This window comes from Phyllostomus hastatus, unplaced genomic scaffold (assembly GCF_019186645.2).
Source record: "Phyllostomus hastatus isolate PE091 unplaced genomic scaffold, TTU_PhHast_1.1 phas_contig_1, whole genome shotgun sequence".
NCBI classification, from domain to species: domain Eukaryota; kingdom Metazoa; phylum Chordata; class Mammalia; order Chiroptera; family Phyllostomidae; genus Phyllostomus; species Phyllostomus hastatus.
This window is the reverse complement of record NW_025333498.1, coordinates 12,268,743-12,291,239: the sequence shown is the minus strand read 5'-3', so window position 1 is coordinate 12,291,239 and position 22,497 is coordinate 12,268,743. Positions and strand designations below refer to the sequence as shown.

At 39.0% G+C, this 22,497-nt stretch overlaps 1 non-coding gene across 1 annotated transcript; it reads left to right on the top strand.

Annotated features, from left to right (window-relative positions):
• The first annotated feature begins 1,204 nt into the window (after window positions 1–1,204).
• On the top strand, window positions 1,205–1,308 carry LOC123814407. The gene has a single exon (XR_006784904.1). It is a non-coding gene; the product is annotated as a U6 spliceosomal RNA (small nuclear RNA).
• The last annotated feature ends 21,189 nt before the right edge of the window (window positions 1,309–22,497 follow it).

Sequence of the window (22,497 nt, the reverse complement as noted above, 5' to 3'; positions counted from 1 at the left end):
CAGGTTTGGTCCTTGGTACCTACCTAGGTTGCAGGTTTGATTCCCAGTTGGTGAGCATACAGGAGGCAACCAAGCAATATTGCTCTCTCACATCGATGTTTCTCCGCCCCTTCCTCTATCTGTCTAAAATCAATAAAAGCATATCCTCAGGTGAGGGGAAAAAATAAAAACTAACTTTTTTCACTTTGCCATCAAAGGGAGCTTTTAAGAATTGACTAATTAAGCTTCACAGTAATAGATTCAAAGTACAGCCCCCTCCTGAAATAAAGTCCCATTTGGAACAGAAGCTTTTTTGGGCTGTAACTAGACAGCAGTTTAAGACAGAGTGTGGAGGACAACATATGGGACAGAAGCCCAAATGGATGAAAGAGGAAAATAGGACAGGAAGCTAAAAAAGATGTGTACTCAATTTCTTTAGTATAAATAGCATTGTCTGTAATCTCAGGTATATGATTTGGCAACTGCTAATGGAAATCATTTCCAGTGTTGCAAATGGGCAAGCAGCAGGTTGGTGGATTCTTTTATAAAAATGGGCAGGCCTCTGAAAGACTCTGAAACACGCAAAATTTCAGTTGGGTTACTTTTTTTTCTGCTTGTTGATATAACTGGAGTCCAAACCTCTTAAACTAAATAGGGATGACTGTTTACCCACATAAACAGTAAGTTTTGATTGCCAACAGAAGCCAACCTTAGTAAGAGTGGGTGCAAAAAATCACAGAGCTGTCAGCCTCACTACACATTCATGACTACCATACTCATCCAGGCCCTCTGCCATTTATTTACCCCTCCCAGGATGAATCCCTATCTCATTCATTATCAAAAGTTTTTTTCTCCCTCTTTAGCTCTCACCTCCTTTGTGCAGCCCTCATTCTCAACAGAGCATCTCACTGTCTAACCTGAATTGGTCCTATTTCCTTCCCATCCATATCTGGCATTAATTTTTACTCACTCTTTCCTCATTTTTCTCATGCCTCAAAAGAAGCAGTGTCCTTACTCACTTCCAGGACCAATCCTTCCTCTTGATTTTATCTCCCCTTATCTTCTTTGGGGCCTTATTCCATTTATCAAAACTCTCCAATATCATTTTTTTAAATGTTATATATATATATATATAAATAATATATATAATTATATATATATACATACACCTATTGCTGCATAAAAAGCACTCAAAAGCTTTAGTGGCTTAAGACTACAATAGTCAGTGCTCGCTTTGGTGGCACATATACTAAAATTGGAACGATATAGAGATTAGCATGGCCCCTACGCAAGGATGATAAGCAAATTTGTGAAGCGTTCCATATTTTTACATGTTATCAAACTGTATTACAAGGCAATGGTACTCAAAACAATCTGGTACTGGCATAAGAACAGACACATAAACCAATGGAACAGAACAGAGAGCCCAGAAATAAACCCAAGTCTCTATGGTCAATTAATATTTGGCAAAGGGGGAAGAAGCACAAAATGGAGTAAAAATAGCCTCTTCAACAAATGGTGTTGGGAGATCTGGACAGCTACATGCAAAAAAATGAAACTGGATCACCAACTTATACCATACACAAAAATAAATTCAAGGTGGATAAAAGACTTAAATATAAGTTGTGAGACCATAAAAGTCCTAGAGGGCTTTGGCAGGAAACATTGGCAGGAAAATCTCAGACATTCCATGCAGCAATTCTTCACTGATGTGTCCTCTAAAACAAGGGACATAAAGGAAAGAATAAACAAATGAGATCTCATCAAATTAAAAAGCTTCTGCATGGCTAAAGAAAATAGCATTAAAATAAAAAGAGAACCAACTATATGGGAAAACATATTTGTCAATGACACCTTGGACAAGGGTTTGATCTCCAAAATATATAAAGAACTTGTACAACTCCACTCCAGAAGGCAAACAACCCAATAAAAAAAATGGGCAAAAGACTTGAACAGACCCTTCTCCAGGGACATACAGAGGGCCCAGAGGCATATGAAAAGATGCTCAGCATCACTAGTGATCAAAGAGATTCAAATTAAAACCACAATGATACATTACTTCATACCAGTCAGAATGGCCATCATAAATAATTCAACAAACAAGTGTTGGAGAGGTTGTGGAGAAAAGGGAACCCTAGTGCACTATTGGTGGGAATACAGACTGGTATAACCACTGTGGAAAACAGTATGGAATTTCCTTAGAAAACTAAAAATGGAACTGCCTTTTGACCTGGCAATTCCACTGCTGGGATTATACCCTAAGAATCCTGAAACACCAATCCTAAGACCCTATGCACCCCAATGTTCATAGCAGCACAATTTACAATAGCCAAGTACTAGAAGCAATCTAAGTGCCCATCAGTGAATGACTGGATCAAAAAACTGTGGTACATTTACACAATGGAACACTATGCAGCAGAGAGAAAGAAGGAGCTCCTACCCTTTGTGACAGCATAGATGGAGCATTATGCTAAGTGAAATAAGCCAGGTGGTAAGGGACAAATACCATATGATCTCACCTTTAAAAGGAACCTAATCAACAACAAAAAACAAGCAAGCAAAATATAACCAGAGACAGTGAAATTAAGAACAATCTGACAGTAACCAGAGGGGAGGTGGAGGAGATAATGGGGGGAAGGGTTTTCAGGAACTACTATAAAGGACACATGGACAAAACCAAGGTGGGAGTGGGAGTGGAAGCAAGGGAGGGAGGTGGGTTTGGCTGGGGTTTGGGAGGAGTGGTGGGGGGTAAATGCAGACAACTGTAATTGAACTACAATAAAATACTTAAAAAAGACTACAATTGTCAATATTTGCTTACAATTCTGCAATTTGGGCACAGGAGGGCTTCTCAGAGTGGTCCGCTCAGTGACCCAAGTGTGCGATCCAGTGATCACAGTTGCTTCACTCATGTTTGGTGCTATAGCTGGTAGGCCTAGAACAGCTGGGAGCTGACTGGATCTCTCTTTCTCTCTCTCTCTCTCTCATTTTGTGGTACTTCCATGTAAAAGAGCTTGGATTTCAACTCTAGAAGGTTGGTGTTGTCAGCTTTAGATCTCTTTGATGGTGGTTGGCTCCTACAGAGTACAAAATCAGACGATGCCAAGCCTTCTTAGTATCTTTGATTAAAACATTACATTCTACTGGTCACAGAGTAATTTCAAATTCAAGAGGAGGGAACTCCAGAAGGACATGATAGTGGGAGACAGATCTCACTGGGGTCACCAAAGCAACAGACTACCACCTGGTCTCTTCCTTTTCTGCTTGAATCAACTTTCTTTATGCTAATAAAACCTTCTTTCCACCTTATTCTCCTCAAAGAGTTATAACATTCTCTCATTTACATTTCATCCCAATTCTCAAAAATAAATCTCTACTTGTATTTCCATCAAGGCACACCTCTCATTTACTCCCCAACCCATGGCAATCTGGCTTTCAATCTCATCACATTGTTAAAAACTAACAGCAACTTTGTATTGTTAATTCTACACATTTCCTCTTTGTCCTCCTTTTACTGTGTTTCTCTGAATCATTTATTTTTGTTGACCTCCTTCTTGAAATCCTTTCCTCATTTGGTTTCTGAGATATTGTGTAGTTCTTCTCCAAGCTCACTGCTTCTTAATATTTTTCTCTCTTTCTCTTCCTCTGCATAAATGTAGGAGGCTTCTGCATCACCTCTACTCCCATGTGACTCAGTCTGTCACTAGGTTATCATAATCCTACCCTGGTAAATCTAGAAACCACCCCCTCTCTCCATCCCCATTGCTCCTACACTAATTTAGAGCCTCATTTTCTCCTCATTAGTCAAATGCAAGAGCCTTCTATTTAATCTTCAACACTCCAGATTCTGCCCCTTCCAATCTTACAAACTGGCATAAGAGTTAGTTACCTTCACTTACACAGAACAATCAATGCTCAAAAACTTTGCTAACAAACTTATTGCCAATCAGGAAAAGTTTAGTCTTTTGTTTTATTTTGCCAAACTATAATTCTGGTCTTGGACCATATTTTCAAATACCACACCAAATTACCATAGACTAAGCTTTTGTCCCATGGAACATTTCTCCATCTCTAAAGATGTCTTATGTTTTGCTCTTTCCATACATTTCCTTCAGAAAACTATTCATCATCTTTGCCTATTGAAAACTTCCTCATCCTTTAAGGTCAGCCTAAAAGCCACATTTTCCACAAAAACCTCTCAGAAAAAAATGACTCTACTTGCTTTATACCTATAGAATTTTGTTTTGTTATTGCTTTTAGAGAATATAAGTTATAACGGGTGATTTTAGTGTTCCTCACTAGATTGTAAACCTCTTGAGACTAGAGATTCAGTAATCTCAGCATCTAGAACAGTTGGTAAGACCTTAAAATCATTGAGTTGAATTGTATAAGCATTATGAAGTATTTATTGGCCTTCAACCTTTAGCCAAGGAGTTGTGTAAAATGAGAAATGTTTCCTTTAATATATGTGATTTGGGTGCCAGCTTAGAATAAAAGCTCTCTGAGGACAGGATTTCTAAGATCCTACCCAACTCAAATCACTCAGTGGCACAAATATTCATTAAATTCTAGAGGAACACTTAAAAAATATCTAGAATTTTCAAGTGAAGCAACTCTGAGTTACCCCAGATTACCTGGATAATTGCCTTACTTCACCATCTTGTTTTACACTATCACTAGGATTTATCAAGAATGGATGTTCATGAAATCTTAATAACTCTATGGATAAGTGTGAAGTGGCAGCACTTTCACTAGCAGCATGCAGATATATAAGCATTTCCATTAAGTGTGTAAAATAGTATGCAGATAAATCTATACAAAATGGAATAAGAAAATATTGGTATTTCATGTTACAAGAGGAAAATATTCAATTACTCCTAGTAACAACTACAACAAAATTCTACCATGCCTGTGGGCAGCAATTAAGTCTCTGTCTCACTGTCACAAAGAGATTTGTTCCTAAGACATAGAGATCAACAAATCAATTCTATTTTGCTATCTCCCTATACTTTATTTAATATTCATTTCTCATGCATCTTTGTCTAACAATTTCCAACTTTTGTGCATTAGATGGCTTAACCCACCCTTCCAGTCTCTGTCAAGTAGTTACTGGTCTGACAGAGCAGTACTCACTACTGAAGAAGTGAGTTCCTGTTTGAAAGGAATCCTAGTGTGAATACTTCTGCAGACTAAGTGATTAGATCCTGATTTGCACTTGGAAAAATCAACCTTCTATAAACAGCTCATATGTATAATTGCAATTTATGATTACATTTGGTTCCAAAGATAGTTTAAAAATTGATTACTAAAAAAATGGAACAAAAATTTTCCATACAAATCATTTTGGCCAACTTCCACAAAATGATACTTTTTAACTCTAATGTGGGTGACCTGTAGCACACAAGCACTGCTAATGAGTAGATCAATTTCAGGATCCTGGGACCTGAGAGCATTGGATGCCAATAAGAAGAAATAGGAGAATGGACAAGTTTCCTCTTTTCAGTCCTTGGGAGATGGTTCTAAGTAATACTTCAAAAATGCAAGATTTTCTATCAGTACTCTTCTACTCCCTAATTGAACTTTTTCTTTCCTAGGCACTTCCATCCTTAGGCTCTTGCCCTAAATTTCTTTTTATAGTCTGTTGCTTGAATGTCATTAAAAGACGTATTTCAGGCTTCATCATAACTTAAACAAACTCATCCTCTCTCTTCCAAATTGCTCTGCCATGCAGTTGGGCTAAGAATGCAGGAAGCCAGGACTCTCATGGGGAGAGGAGAGAGAGTGCCAGTCTCAGAGAGAAAGAGTCCTTATCTCTTAGAGATAACACTCTCAAATATTACAGATGAAATAATATCTAGGGTTTGTTTCAAAATAATACAGGATAAGAGTGTGCATCGCAGGACAGATGAACAGAACTGATAATTCTTAAAGCTCTTGATGGGTATATGAGGTCCACTGTACTCTTAGCTCCATTTAATTATACGTTTAAACGTTTCCATCATGAGGACACATGGCAAGCCAAGGGGGAGGCAGAAACAAGGGAGGAAGGAGGGTTTGGCTGGGGTCAGTGTGGGGGGAGTGGTGGGTAGTAAACACAGACAGCTGTAATTGAACAACAATAAAATAATCTAAGAAATAAATTTCAATTAATCCCTGAAAAAAATTTCCGTCATAAAAATAATTTTTAAAATTCTTAAACCTGCATCTGTTTTTGTGTTCAGCCTCTTTCCTTACTGGAGCAAAATTTTGTCAGACTCACCTCTACTTCTTCATCTCCCATTCGCAGTCATTGCAATCAGGCTTTTCGTGGCCCGCTACTCCACTGAAACCCCTGTCTTCCTGAGTCCCTATAACCTCCACCTTCCAAATTCACCTTCTGTTCTCAGCTCACTCAATCTTTTAGCAGCAGTTGATAGGAACTTGACCATTTTGGTTTCTGGTTCTCTTCCAGTCTCACCAGCTTCTTCTAATTTCACCAGCTTAGCTGCCTTTCATTCCCCTCACATACACTGTTGGAATGCCTCTCGGCTCCCTATCAACATAGCTTGTTAGGTCATCTCCTCATCTCACTCAGTTCCACAGCTTTAAACCTAATTTCAATGCTGATGACACCCAACTTGGTATGCCCCTTCCTAAGCCCCAACTTGCATGTCCTACTCCAGTGTAGTGTCTAACTGGCAGAGGTCATAAAATTAGTAAGTGTATGAAATTCCAGCCCCTACTTCCTCTCCTTTGGTCCCTCCCCTGCTCCACTCCATCTCCCCATCTCAATTAATGCATCACCATTCCCCCTATCATTCAAGCAAAAAGTCTGTTATCTTTGACCTATTTCCCTCTTACTGTACACATTTCATCTGTTAGGAAGTCCTGTAAACTCTAGTTGAAATATATCCTTAACCTGATATCTTGGTCAGGTCGGGCTGCCATAAAAAGATACCATTGACTGGGGGGCTTAAATGACAGAATTTTATTTTCTCACAGTTCTGGAGCCTGAGAAGTCCAAGGTCAATGTGCCAACCAGTTCAGTTTCTGGTGAGAGCTCTCTTCCTGGCTCACAGAAGACCACCTTCTCACCGTGTCCTCCTAATAGCCAGGAAATGGAGAGAGCATTTCTGAGAACACCCATCCTAGGGAATCAAGGCCTCACCCTTAGAATCTCACTAACCGTAATTACCTCTTTGGAGGCCCTATTGTCAAATACAGTCACAATTCAGCCCATGGTGTCTGACCACAACAATTTCAGGGCTTGCACATTTTCCCCCTGCCTAGCATGTTCTCTCCCATCTTCTCAGGCTAGCGCCTTTTCAACATTCAGATCTCAGGGGAAATGTCCCTTTCCAGAAAGCCCTTCCCCAATCATCCTATCTAAAGAAGCCACATAAATTTAATTAACCCCAGTTACTGCTACCATTGTCCTAGCTTTATTTTCTTCATAAGTCATATTACCATCTGAAATAGCACACATTTATTTCCCAGTCAAAACTTGCACCAGGAGCAGGGCCTTTGCCTGATCTGTTCTCCCCAGCATGCCTTGGGCCCAGAGCAGGAGATGCTTCAAGGGAACTCGTTAAATACTTAACAGCAGGATCGTGCCAGTTTTGGTCATCTGAGCTCTAGTACCTACAACAGTTCTAAGGGCAGTACATACAAAATAAACAATTACTGACTAAATCAGTGATTTTCAACCTTTTTCATCTCCTGGCACACAAGAACTAATTACTAAAATTCTACAGCACACAAAAAATGTATCTTTTGCCTATCTGACAAAAGTAGGTATAATTTTGATTCATTCATACCAGATGGCTATTATTGTATTGGCTGTTGTCATTTTTTAATTTGATAATCTAAGAGAAAATAGGTCAGTGCCCCTGACTAAATAGTCAGGTATTGCATGTTTTAAAAATTCTTGCAGCACACCAATTGAAAATCACTAGACTAAATGAATGAATGAGTCAATGCATCTTTGAATTGTAACTTATTGATGCCTCTATCTCTGCCTTATTTTAGATTTTATTTATATATTTTCTCCAAAGTTGTGATCTGTGCAGCCCTCACTAAAATACTCCTTTTTTCTCCCTTTCTTAATGAATGTGTAAGTACCAGACTCCTGGTTATTCTCAACAATTCTGAAGATAATTTAAAGAGTAAGTGGCTAGAAGCTTACATTAAAATTATAAGAAATACAAGATCTTCTAATGATCACTATATCCAATTAGCCTTGTGCTCTGAATTATTTTTATTTCTCCCACACTGAGATTGAAAAGTGGGACATACAGTATTTCTAACAAAACAAAAATAGAAACAAATGCACTATTTAGTTTTTCCACTACTTTTTTTCTTTATACCTATACACTTACACACACAAATGCATGCATATATATGAACACTGACTTTTTTCTAATAAAGAAAGTTTTGTTCTATATACATATTACTTCATAATTCATTTTCTCACATAGCAATATACCCTAGTTGTTCTTTCTGGTTAGGTAAATCTACCTTGTTCTTTTCATTCATTCATTTTTTTTAAGTTGCCCATTTTTAAAGCTTTTATTTATTTATTTTTAGAGAGAGTGGAAAGGAGGGAGAAAGAGAGAGAAACATTGATGTGTGGTTGGCTCTTGTAGGCCACCAACTGGAAACTAGGCCTGCAACCCAGCCATGTGCCCTGACTGGGAATCAAACCAGCAGCCCTTTGGTCTGCAGGCCATTACTTAATCTACTGAGCCACACCATCCAGGGCCTACCTTGTTCTTTTTAAACATTGTATTATATTCCATTGTATGAACCACTGTTTCTTTATTCATTCCTCTACAAATGGCAATGATCTTGTTTCAAATAATTTGTTATTACAAAGTCTTTTGCACATGTCTATTTACAGACTTGTGCAATTAATTTTGTAGGCGATATTCCTAATATTGAGATGGCTCTCTTAATAAACTCAACATTTTCATTCCTGAATTCATATACCTATTTCAGTTTCTTCCAACAATGTATGACATTACTCTCATCAGCTCAAAATGTTATCACACTTGTACATTTGTGCCAAAATGATAGACAAAATTATCTCATAGTTTTAATTTTCATTTATTATTTATTTATGATATAGGGCATATTTACATGTATTTACATGACCATCTGTAACACTACAAGTTTTATATTTATGTTTTGTGAATGTATAACAAAAACGCTCTATTGAGATTTGAGAGGACTTACAATAGCACACATATAGAACTACTGAAATAGATGAAATTAAGTGTTTGGGGAGATTAAGCTTCTGTGTTGTATATAAGGCACAAACCCACCTCATATATGTGCATTTCAATCAATAGCTATGGGACACTTGCTACAAACCAGGCACTCCTCTAAGCCCTTGGAGGCAAAGATGACCTTGCCCCTGAACTTGTAGTGTTTCCATATAATTAACTAAGCATTCTAACAGGAGAAATTAAAATATAAAAATGACCAGCTTGGCAGCTCCATGTGAAAAATTATAAATTCATAATAACACTAGGATACAGGATCAGAATTTAGATTAATTGTTGTGCTAAGGCAGAACTTCTCATAAGAAAAATGTAGGAGTAGGTTTTCACCATATGGGTAAATTGATCGCAGGTTAGCATTAAACACATATTAGATTTATATAATAAAAGCATGCTAAGGTTTCAGTAGGTGAAAACAAATTTAATTTCCTCAGCAGTCAGGAGAATATGCATGAAGAGTTGATGAATTGCCCCTCTCACCTCTTAAAACCTCTGCCTGCAGATTCTCTGATGGTTTTACAAATGGCTGAGTCCACTGGGAGACTGAGTTTGGATTCTCAGATGTATTCTCTCATAAAGGAGTCATAGTCTGTAATAAAATCATTCCAAACACTAAAAGAGAATGAGAGTGAGAGCCATGTGTGCAATTCTCTGCAAAGCTGAGAAACAAAATGCTCTCACTTTAGACACCTTATCAAATGCTCCAGAACTGAATTTAGTTCAGGATTTGACACCCAACATCCCAGATGCCTGCACATTTGGAGAAGTGGGGCTGACCTAATTCCGGCACACAGTAGAGGTATTTATGAGACAAAATGCAATTTCTTCCCCACGAGCTGCCCACAGATTATACAGAGATTGACCATTGGGGATGGGCCTTTCTGATTACACAGGACAATAAATTAACTGAAGAGTGAGACCGCCTGGTAAGGATCCTTCCCATCTCCCCACAAGTCAGGCAGCCCTGGCCCTCTCGATGAGAAGGAGGATTATTTTGTTGTTGTTGCAGTTTTTTCTTTTCCAAGAAGCCCTGAAGTCATCAGGAGGCAGTGTGGACAATGAAGGCTAGATAGGATAGGTTAGAACAAGGAGACAGGGAGAAAGAACACCATGGAAGCATGGTCAACTTGGAGCTCTACCAGGGAGGTGTTAAATGTTATTGTTTGAGTTCATCCCAATGATTAGAACTTTTTGCCCCAATCTAGAGCAGCCTCAACACCCTGTACTCTAGTAGATCCTTTTAAGGTGGGAGAGATCACAGAACGTATGCTCTAGTCAGCGCATCTCTGTGGCATCTTGAATCAAGGTCTTTGTACTACCTTGTTGACTCCAAGATGGTCTAAAAACCATTATAAGTGCTTGAGTTTGTTCCAGAGCCCATTACAGATGGACAAAAAAGTCAGGCATCATCTTTGGCCTGAGGCAAAGGTTTATGTGACCAACACAAAGATTTGTGTTGGTATTCTGATCCCAGGGAAAGTCCAGTTCCAATCTGGTTCCTAACATATGGGGTTTATGCTGAACTCTTGACTCCCAATGAAACTGATTACAAATTGGAAGACCTAAAAAAAACTTCTTGTAGTGAGTTGTATGTGCCCCCCAAATATGTCCAATCCTAACCCTAGGCACCTGTGAACATGACCTTATTTGATAAAAGGGTCTTTCCAGATCTTTAATAAAGCTAATGATCTCCTGATGAGATCATCCTGGATTCAGATAGGCTCTACATGGAATGACCAGTATTCTTACAAGGCACAAAGGAGAAAAGACACAAAAATACAGGGGGAAAGGCCATGAAGAGGGAGAAAATATTGGCATGATACATCTACAAGTCAAGGAATGCCAAGGGTTGGCAGCTGTCACCAGAAGCTAGAGAAAGACATGGAAGCCATTCTCAGAGCCTCTAGAAGAACCAACCCTATAGATGCCTTGATTTCAAACTCCAGTCTCTAGAAATGTGAGAAACTAAAGTTCTATTATTTTAAGCCATCCAGTTTAAGGCAATTTGTTAGAATAGCCCCAGGAAATGAGTGCACCCCATGAACCAGATCCAAGGAGTTAGTGTGTTCTGTACTGATAGACTGCACTGACACTCTGTGAAAATCACCCTTTAAGGTGCAATTAGGAGACGGAGGACAGAGCACAGGGTTTGCAGTCAGACAGGCCTTGTTAGTTACTGCCATGTGTATTTGGCAAGTCTCTGTAGACTTCTGTCTATTCATGTAATACCTGGAAGGCAGCCTAGGAGTATGGGGCAGATGTCAGCTAGCGTAAGCCAAGAATATATTAGAGGTTATCAACCCAGACTTCACATTACCATCACCTGGGGAAGTTTTTAAAAAATATTGTTGACAAGATGTCCCCTCCAAACAATTAAATCATAGTCTTTGGTATTGAACCACGAACTCCGGTCATTTTAACCCCCTGGATACCACTTCATGCCCATTAGCATAGCTATTATAAAAATAAATAAATAGATAAATAAATAAACTGACAACAACAGAAAAAAAAGTGTTGGTAAGGATGTGTAGAAATTCGGAACCCTTGTGCATTGTTGGTGGGAATGCAAAGCAGTATGGCACTTCTTAAAACAATAACACAGAATTAGCTTATGATGCAGCAATTTCACTTTTAGGTATATATCCAAAATAATAAAAAAGAAGGATCTTGAACAGATATCTGTATGTCCATGTGCACAGCAAGTTTATTTACAACAGCCAAAAGGTAGAAACAACTCAAAGTTGGATAAGCGAAGTGGATGAGCAAAAGAGGCTATATACATAGAATGGAATGTAATTCAGCCTTAAAAAGGAAGAAAATTCTGACACATGCTACAATATGGATAAATCCTGAGGATGTTATGCTGAGTGAAATAACATCAGACACAAAAGAACAAATGTTGTATAATTCCACTTATATGAGGTACTTGCAATAGTCAAATTCATAGAGATGCAAAGTCAAAGGGTAGTTTCCAGGTGCTGGGCAGAGGAGGGAAGGAAGTGGCAAAGGGTGTAGAGTTTCAATTTTGGAAGATGAAAACGTTCTGGAGAGAGATGGTGGAGGCTGTTGCACAATAATGCATTTAATGCCACTGAATTGTATACTTGGAAGTGTTTAAAATGTAAATTTTACATTATATGAGGTCTGTCCAGTACATATGGAGCTATGTAATATGAAAAATAGAAACATTTATAGGAGAAGATACACAATACAAGAAACATTGTACACAGGACAATGATGCCTCAGTCCTTACAAAGTAGGCACCTTGGGACCTCACACAGTTCTCCCAGCATCTCTTCCACTATTCAAAACACTGCAAAATCCTTTGTTGGAATCATCATCAGTTGCCCAGCCATATTTTCCTGAATTTCATCAACAGTCTGAAATCTCTTCCCTTTCAAAGGTGATTTCAGTTTTGCGAAAAGCCAGAAGTCGCAGGGCACCAAATCTGGGTTGTAGGGGGCTGAGTCACCTGGGTGATTTGATGTTTTGCAAAAAAACTCTGTACAAGATGTGATGCAAGAGCAGGTGTGTTGTCATGATGAAGCTGCCAATCACTAGTTGCCAATAGCTATAGCTGTTTTTGTCATATTGCATCTCACAACTGATGAAGAACATTAAGGTAGTCCTCCTTATTAATTATTTGGTCTGGAGGGGCATACTTGATTTGGACAACACCTTCCCAATCAAAAACACAGTTAACATGGCCTTGATCTTGCTGCGACTTTGCCCTGCCTTCTTTGGGTGTGGAGAACCAGGAGACCTCCATTGGGAAAACTGGGCCTTTATTTCTGGATCATAGCCGTACTTCCACAATTTATCTCTGGTTATGACATTGATGAAATCTGGCTCATTAGTAGTGGTTTGAATCAAGTCATTAGCAACTGCAGCACACTTTTTGCCACGGCATGTTTCATGCTAAGATCCCGGGTCAAAATCTCAGACACAGTAGTTTTTGGAATCCCCAGATCAGCTTCTAGTTCTCGCACTGTCAGTTGCTGATATTTGTGGATTGCAGCCCGTACACATTCAACATTCTCAGGTGTTCTGCTCATTGAAGGCCTTCCAGAGTGTGGATCACTTTCTCTTTGAAGCATCTGTGCCACACTTTTATTTGTGCTACTCTCATTTCATCATCCCTGAAATCCTTCTGAATCATTTGGATAATTTCTGCGGAGGCATGATTAGGCTGAACGAAAAATTTGATGTGGATTCATTGCTCTACTCACTCAGTTATTTTGAATGTGACAGTACACAGTACACGTGCTCACTCAGAGGCATCTACTGCTCTCACTGACTAGTACAGTGAAGTCGTCATTGTTCATGCATGCACATTCCAGTCCACGCTCCTTTGCTGCCAGGTTACATAATGTTGCAAACACCATTCTTGTTATATTAACAATGGCTGGACTTTTTGTCATAATAATAAAAAAGGATGCTAACTACACCTATTGCAGTAATTATTTGACAATACATATAAATCAAACCATCATGCTTTATATCTTAAATTTATACAGTGATGTTTGTCAATTATATCTTAATAAAACTGGAAAAAGTACCAAAAAAAAAAAGCCTTCCTCTGCAATGATGATATGCAACAGAGCTGAGAAACAGGAAGAAGCAGCCCAAAATTAAGAGGCTGAGGCAGGTCAGGCAAGACTTGAAAGAGACCACCTTGTCAATGGCCAGATGGGAAACTCAGGGAGACCTGGGACAGGGACTCGAGGTGGAGGTTGGGAGGCTGAGAGTCAGTGGCAGGAAGGTAGTCGCTGCAAGGCTGAGTCACTAAAGTCAGAGAAGGACCTATAGTCAGTGATTCAGAATCACTGACATGGTTCTGAATCAAAAACTATTTAAATGGTGTTCCCGTCCAAAACTGCGTGTAGGACAAAACTGGTGCTGACTGTGGGGCAGAGCTGGGTTGGGGGTGGGGTGGGGATATGAGTAGGGGAGTGCACCTGACAAGTGACTCAGGAAAAGGAGAACCCAAAGACTTACAGTTCAGAATCTGCTTTGTTTTCTTAACATTTCTACTCCACAGAGTTTCTTTATGTGCAGACAGGCCCTGTGAAACCTCAACTCTAACCCCTTGGGTAAACTCCCACTCTGAACATCAGCCTGAGAGAGGCTTGAGAGCCTGGGAGCCTTGCATAAGTCTGACAGAGCAGTCTATTGATCTATTTCCAGCACCGAGTGGGTTGCAGGGAAAAGTTGAGCGAGGGTGCGTGGGCGGGGTGAGGGCGTATGTGAATAGAAGCTGATTCTATTCCTTTCAGTTTCAGAGGGGACCGTTTCTGACCTTGTCCCCAGGTTGGGGCATGAACCCTCCTTGGAACCTGGATACCCCAGCACAGCTTTTGGATTCCCTTCCTTTCAAAAGTGGTAATAATAGCGTGAAAATCAAATCTTAGCCCTTTTGTTTGAAAAGATTACGGCAATCTTGTTTTTAATAAAAGAAAATATAGAGCTTTAGATTTAGCTACTGTACATATGGACTCTACCCTGAGCCCATTTCTCCCCAGCATCAAGTGGGTTGCAGGGAAAACAGCTCCATTCCGTGTTCTCCCTGGCCTTGCCTCTGCTCCTTTGTGATGCTTCTGAGAGTGGAGGTATCTCCTTAGCACACAGTTCAGGAGGGAAGCCAATGAGAAGGAAGCGGGTTTCACCTGACAAATGCCACCCCTGCCAGTTTCCCAACAGTAGGTCATGAATAGAAGGAAAGTACTTCACTTCTCCTGTTTAATGCAGCTATTAGGAATAACTGTAACACCTCTTTCAAATAATTTAAGACGGAAAAAAAGGATTATACACCACCTTTCATGTTTTCCGTGCCTTTACAGTTTTGTTTGTATGAAATGGTGTTGGATTAGTTAGTCCTGTGCTCAGGGTTGGAGCAAGGACAGACCACAGAGGCTGGTGCAGGTCTGAGGGACAAGAGAATGCTGATCCAGGCCCTTATGGCCGCTTTCTCCTCGCTTCAGTGTGGAACCAGTAAACAGGCTGCGCAAGATGAAGGATGCACATGGTGTGAGTGGACATGGCTCCCGGGGCTCCTTGTTCTTTGTGATGGACTCCCAGAATTTGGAGTGCTGGCAGCTGTGCAGAGTTTAAATCCCAGCAGGTCAGAAGATCCCATAGATGTGCTTGCTGCCTTTTACACTTTTCTAAGAGGGATAGGGTGGGCAGGGGCAGCAGGGGCCTAGCAGCCTGCATTACTCAGGCCTAATGGTTCTAGCTTTCTTAGGTATCACAACTACATTATTGCCTATGGCCTCCTTTGCTTCTTGTTGAGCCATAGGATCTACTTGGGGCTTCAGTGTAAGTGGCCTGGACATAGCCTATCGTGGTTGTGGAGAACAAATAATCCAACAGATAACTGACTCCAAATTCTTTGTCATTTTTACCAAAGAAATTCTAAGAGGTGAGGAGTAGCAGTTTGTCTCAGTAAATGTCTCAGACAGTAAATGTCTCAGAGCAGTGACCCCTGTGACAACGTTTAGAGGCGAGGCTTGTTTGGTGGCTAATTCAGAGATGTGATTCAGAGGTCTGTCTTGATAATCTTAAGTCTCTGACTGTTCTGAGGACTATTGCATCGAATGACTGTCCCATATACACCATGAAGTAGACTTCTGAGTGACCGGAATAATCAGGCCTGCCAGACAAAGCCTTGGTTAATACTGGGTAACACCAATAATTCTCATTAACCGCCTCACATTCCTTTCTGGATTCCATCCTGACCATGGCTCATTTATGTAGCTTCTCACATTCTCCTGACTCAAGACTTTATGCTGTAGTGTTGCTATTTTTTGTTTATCTCTCAGGTCATATTCATTCATATATTTACTAATTCACTTCTTTAGGAAATGTGTGATGAGTCTATTATTCACCAACTGGTGCTCTGGGCACTGAGGAATGCAACAGAAATTAAAGACACCATCTTTACTTTTAAGGTTCTCACATTCTAGTCAGGCAGTAAACAGAGACACCCTGATAGAGGTCTTCAAATATTTCTGAAACCAACTATGTTATATACATATTTTTTCACTTTTATTTTTTATTGTTGTTCAAGTACAGTTCTCCGTTTTCCTGCTACCACTTTCCCCTGCCCCACTCCCCCGCCACCTCCCACCCTCAATCCTACCCCCCTTTGGCTTTAAATCATTCTCTTTTTGGATGGTGTTGTAGCTAATCTTGAAGATAGCCTCCAATATCTTCACCTTCTGATCTTTATCCTTTAATAAAGTCCCTTCCTACATTGACTAGTGCAATAAAATTCATACAGAAGAACTGATGTCTGAGGTCACAGCCCATACCACGGCTTTCACCATGGTCTCTTGGATGGCTCACCAGTGAGCCACAGACTGTAAGGACACCAAAGTGGCCCATGGACAGACTACTTGGAAAGGAGTTGAGACCTCAGCCATAGCCAGAATCAACTCACCAGTCACATAAGTTGGCTACCTTGGAAGCAAATAATCTGGCCCTGGTTGAATTTTCAGATGAGTGGCGTTCTGGCCAGCATGTGACTACAAACTTGCGAAATCCCAAGCCAGAAACTGCCAGCCAAGCAATCCCAAATTCCTCACCCAGAAACACCATGAAAGACACCAATGATTGTTGTAGTTTTAATCATGAATTTTGGTGAAAGTTTGTTATGCAGCATTAGGTAACCAATACAGAAAGGCTCCATTTTGTCTTCTGAGTTTCTCATCTGTCTGAAATCCCTCAGTGTATGTCCTTCCATTTTAGCTTCCCCTTCTTTTAAGCCCAAGCACAAATTTCATCAAATAATTGCTTCTCTTAGTTATACCAGTCTCAAATGTACCAGTTACTTGGCACATTGCAAGTATTATAATTACCTGTCTATTTTTCACAACTATTTGTAGATTATGAACATTCTAAAAGCAGGCTGTGTTATATTGAAAGTTTATAACATCAGAACACTAGCCTAGGGTCTTATGTGTCATATGTGTGCAATAAATATCTGTTAAATGAATGATATGAGTGATCAATGATAGATTGGCACATACACAAAATGTTCTATATTAATTTTTATATTTTTATGTTTCATGTCAAGGGATCTTTTATTTACATTTATTTTTCCTATGTCAAAATTAGACTAGGACATGAGCATCAGCTGTTACATCTTTCCTGCCTGCCTACAGCATCTAATATAGTGCTGGATACTCAATGTGTGCTCAGGTTGACTAAGTATATTAATACCTTAAAACAGGAACTCAATAAATGTAGTCTCAGTAGTGACCTAAAGAGTAATGTTTCTCCTTGTGTGTCTAATGGATTACCAAGGAGTATCTTAGAGCCAGGATTTTAGAAACAATTGTCAATGCCAAACTCAAGGACATAGCTGTCACCAGAAAGGTCCTGTTTCAGAAAAAGATCATGGCTAAAGGATAATAAAGAGCTGAAGAAACCAGCCTGCTGTCAGTCCATAGGCTCTTTAGATATAAAGGACTCCCTCTGACCCCTGCTCTCACCCTGAAGTCCAAGACTTCCTCGTAGGAGAAGGAATATCCCATGCAGGGTCAGGGAACAATCAGAGCCTAAATGTCAGTGGAGATCTCCACTGTGAATTCCTGTCAAAGTGACACCTACAATATCCGATCATAGGAGACTTGATAGGCAGTGCTGACTCTGCTCACCAAGAAGGAATCTTGCTCGTGATGCTGCCCCTCAATACACTGTTTTGAGGAATGACCTCTACCCTCTAGGATGACACCAGGCCCTTATCTGTAGCCCTGCTGATGGTGACATTCTTTGTCTTCATTGGACTTTATCCATGCTGTGCCTTAACCTTGACTCATTGATGTATGCCTCCTGGATGAATTTCCTTTCATCCACTCAAGTGCCACTTATGAACTTGTGACTAATTAATTATTTTTCAGTTTCCAAAATAGGAGTTTGATTCACTGGGGAGTAAATGCTGATAGTATCCAAACTTTAAAAAGAGAAACCAACTGATAGTTAAAGAGAAAGCAGCCTGAGATCTGATGATGAGATTATTCTTTAAAAATGCTTTCTGATATGATTTAACCAAGGTTATAAAAATGATATTTTTTAATTAAATAAACTATAGTTCATTTATTTCAGGATAATAGTTTATTTTTTTAAAGATTTATTTATTTATTTTTTAGAAAGGAGAAGGAAGGGAGAAAGAAAGAGAAACATTAATGTGTGGTTGCCTCTCATGTGGCCTGCAACCCAGGCATGTGCCCTGACTGGGAATCGAACCTGCGATGCTTTGGTTCGCAGCCTGAGCTCAATCCACTGAGCTACACCAGCCAGGGATAAAAATTATATTTTTATTAAGTGAAAGAAAATACAAAAGTAGAAGGAATATAATGAATATTCAAGCCTTACAATATACTAACCTTTACCATTTGGATTTTAAATAATTTAATAGAGCACCAAAGTAGGTTTTTATTATTCAACATGTTTGCCTCTGGATTATCTGTCAGAGATGTAAATGCCTCTAATTCAATCATGTATATTTTGTAGGTATATTAGTAACTTCACTGTTGATGGCTTTTGTGTTTTGTATTCTATATGTTTGCTATTATGAGGACAATAAATATAATTTTATAAAAGAGACAAAATTACATAAAGTTGAATTATATCTGAAGGGAATGGAATAAAGTAAAAAATATTAAGAAAACATTAGGAAATAAATTGATTTTAAAATAAACCTTATGGTACAAAAGGTTTTTTAAAAATTTGTCTACCCTACAAAGAATTACGATTCATGGATATCTTCTGGCTTTGATACTTACTTAAATGTAATACTTTAGCCTGAACACTCCTTGGTACTTAATTAAAAAGTTCAAAAAAGTATAGCAAATAAAGCATGATGATCACAGTCTTCAAGTGGTATTTATTAAGCTCCTGACTGCTTTCTTTAAAATTATAACAAGTTCATAAATAACAAAGTAGGGGCACATTAAAATCGATCTTTGTGTAGTTTCACATTCATTCTCTGCCCTGTTCATTGACAGCATTTCCTACCACCGCCGCCACACTTATAAAGTACCCACCAAGGTCAAGAGCTTCACTAATCGCTCTCATGCCTCATTTAACATCCTAGACCACCCTACGGCTAAGTACTCAGTATGGTGCATAAATGGAGAAACTGAGAAGAACTGAGGCATAAGGAATTGAAATAATTTGTCCTCGATTACACAGTTAGAGGCGGCAGGGCCAGCATTCCACACATACCCATTTGACTCCAGAGCCTGAGCTCGTCCTTATTCTACTCTGACAGTAATTAAGAGTGTAAGTCTCCTTTGAAAGACTTTCCTGCTTTTCCAGACCATAAAATGTCACCCCTTTTTCTAAATCAAAGATTTGTAATGTATGTCATGTTTTGGTTATATACTGCCTTATATTATTACATACATGTTTAAAGTGTGTAGAAGTTCTTCAACTAGACTGCAAACTTTATGAAGGTAGGCTTATAAGTAATAGGTGCCATACTATTATAAAAAAAATAAAAACAACAATTATTGGAGAGGATGCGGAGAAAAGAGATTTCCGTACACTGTTGGTGGGAGTGCACATGGATATAGTTACTGAGGGAGCAGCCCGGTGCCTCCTCGGAAACCCGAGGACAGACCTGCCGGATGATGCAGCAGCCCTTCTTCTGGGTGGGCAACCACCCAAGTGACGTGAATCAACACCTCAAAGAGACACCTGCACCCCAGAGTCACTGCAGCATTCTTTATGGTAGTCAAGGTATGGAAATGCCCTAAGTGTCTGCCAATGAATGAAGAGATTGTGATAGATGTGATGGAGTATTATTCAGTCTTAAAAAAAGAAAGAGATCCTGTCATTTGCAATGAACCTGGAAGACATTATACTAAGTTAAATAAACCATGTATAGAAAGAGAAAAAATAACTGAATGATCTCACAGATATGTACAACCCCAAAAGTCAAATACATAGAGGAAGAGAGTAGGATGGTGGTTACCAGGGACAGGAGGTGAGGTACATGGAGAGATACTGGTCAGAGGCTACAAAACTGCAGTAATGTTGGGTAAATAAGTCTGGGAAACTAATGTACAGTTTGATGATTATAGTTAATAATACTATAATCATCTATAGTATTATTATAGTATTAAACAATGGGGATTTGTTAAGAGAATACGTTTCAGGTGTTCTCATTACAAAAAAAAGTAACTATGTGAAAAAATATGTTCATTAACCAGAGACATGGAAATAAAGAACAAACTGACGAGGACCAGAGGGGAGGGGGAGGGGTATAATGGGGGAAAGAAGAGGGAATAATGGGGCAAGTCAGGTAACATGAATAGAGGACTCATGGGCATGGACAATGCCGGGACAGACTGGGAGTGGTGGGGGAAAGGGTAAGGGAGAACAATGGGGAAAAATGTGGGACAACTGTAACCAAACAACTATTAAAAAAAAAGATATGTTCATTGGCTTGATAGTAGTAATCATGTCTGTGTATGTATGTATTTATATACACATATGTATGCACACTTACATATATACACATAGTGAGATAACAGTGAAATACATATATACACATAGTGAAATATATAATATACACACTTCACATATATAAATGTAAAATCATTATGCTACATACCTTAAATACATAATTTTTATTAAAAATAAATACATTTTATATGTACAGTTTTCCAAACCATTATTTCATACATAAGTACTTAATAAATACAGTGAATTGAATTAAATGTGACTATTTAAAATAGATGTTTATGAGCTCTGGCTGGCATAGCTCAGTGAATTGAGCGCAGGCTGCGAACCAAAGTGTCGCAGGTTCGATTCCCAGTCAGGGCACATGCCTGGGTTGCAGGCCACAGCCCCCAGCAACCGCACATTGATCTTTCTCTCTCTCTCTTTCTCCCTCCCTTCCCTCTCTAAAAATAAATAAATAAAATCTTTAAAAAAATAAAATAGATGTTTATGGTCAATAGGTATTTAGCCCATTTAATCCTAGCAGTGTACTAAACTCTTCACATATTATCTCATTTAATCTTGGAGGTAACCTGTGAAAAAGGCTTCATCATGTGAACGCATGTTGCAAATAAAGAAGTGAAAGAAATATTAAATAATGAATAATGTCACACAGATACTAGCAACAGTCTGGGATTCAAATCTAAATTGCCTATAAAACCATTTTTATTACCTACAGCACTGTTACATTAGGACTTGGCTAGGGCAAGTGAGATTAACAAAATTAATTTTGCTTCTTGGTAAAGGCTGAAATAGAAGATATATATCATTGTTATATACTATGTCTGAGTGCATGGGACTGAATATTAGAGGTATGACTAATGGATAATTTAATACTTACTGTGGAATAGGGGAGAAGGAGGTAGGTAGGAGAGAGTCTTCCTAGATATTTCATTCACGTTGGAGAGAGAAATTGAATTTAGTCAAAAGTATTACCTGTAATCCTTCTAGAAATAAAGCCTGACATTTAAATAGCCTCAGATTTCATATGAGATTGCCAACTATTTCTATTGGAGAAGTAAAGTTACTTTCCTTTCTTCAACCTGACTTTTTTAGATGAACTAGCTTTACTATGAGAGATAGTCTACAGTCCATTGTTATTGAATTATTAAAAATGACAATCTCGAATGCTCTCTTTTTGACCACAAATCTCCTGGGAAACATCACCTACTCTTACTACCTCAAGTTTGTATTATAGTAAATATTTTATTCATTTCCAGGGGCCAACTTGGAATCATTCCTTCACTTCCTCTTGCTTTGTCCTTTCCTGATAGATGATTCACCTAAGACGGGATTTAATCAAAACAAGTCACAGGCCAGCAGGAGAGATGCAGAGTGTTCATCCAGTGAGAGAGGACAGACCTCCACTGTAATTTCTCATAAGCTGATGACTCACTCCTGTTGCAAGTCACTGAGAGCTTCTGCTCAGCTGTTTCTCTACACCTTTGCCAAAGACAGCCACATCGGACTGACAGAGTCTTCATTTGGTGGGAAGCAATGCTTTTGATAGTTTACAAGGGGGCTGTATCAATAGTTAACAGAGTCATCAATATCCAGGAGCAATATTGATTTAGAGAACACAGAACTGGAAAAAAGACTTAGCAGACTTTTCCTTTTGCCTTTAAAAAACCCCTGCATTTAAATATATATATATATATATCCTTTCATGGTACCATTTCTTAAATGGTTAATATCTTGCCAGACAAAGCAAAAATATAGATATGTAAAGGATTACTAATGATGAAGA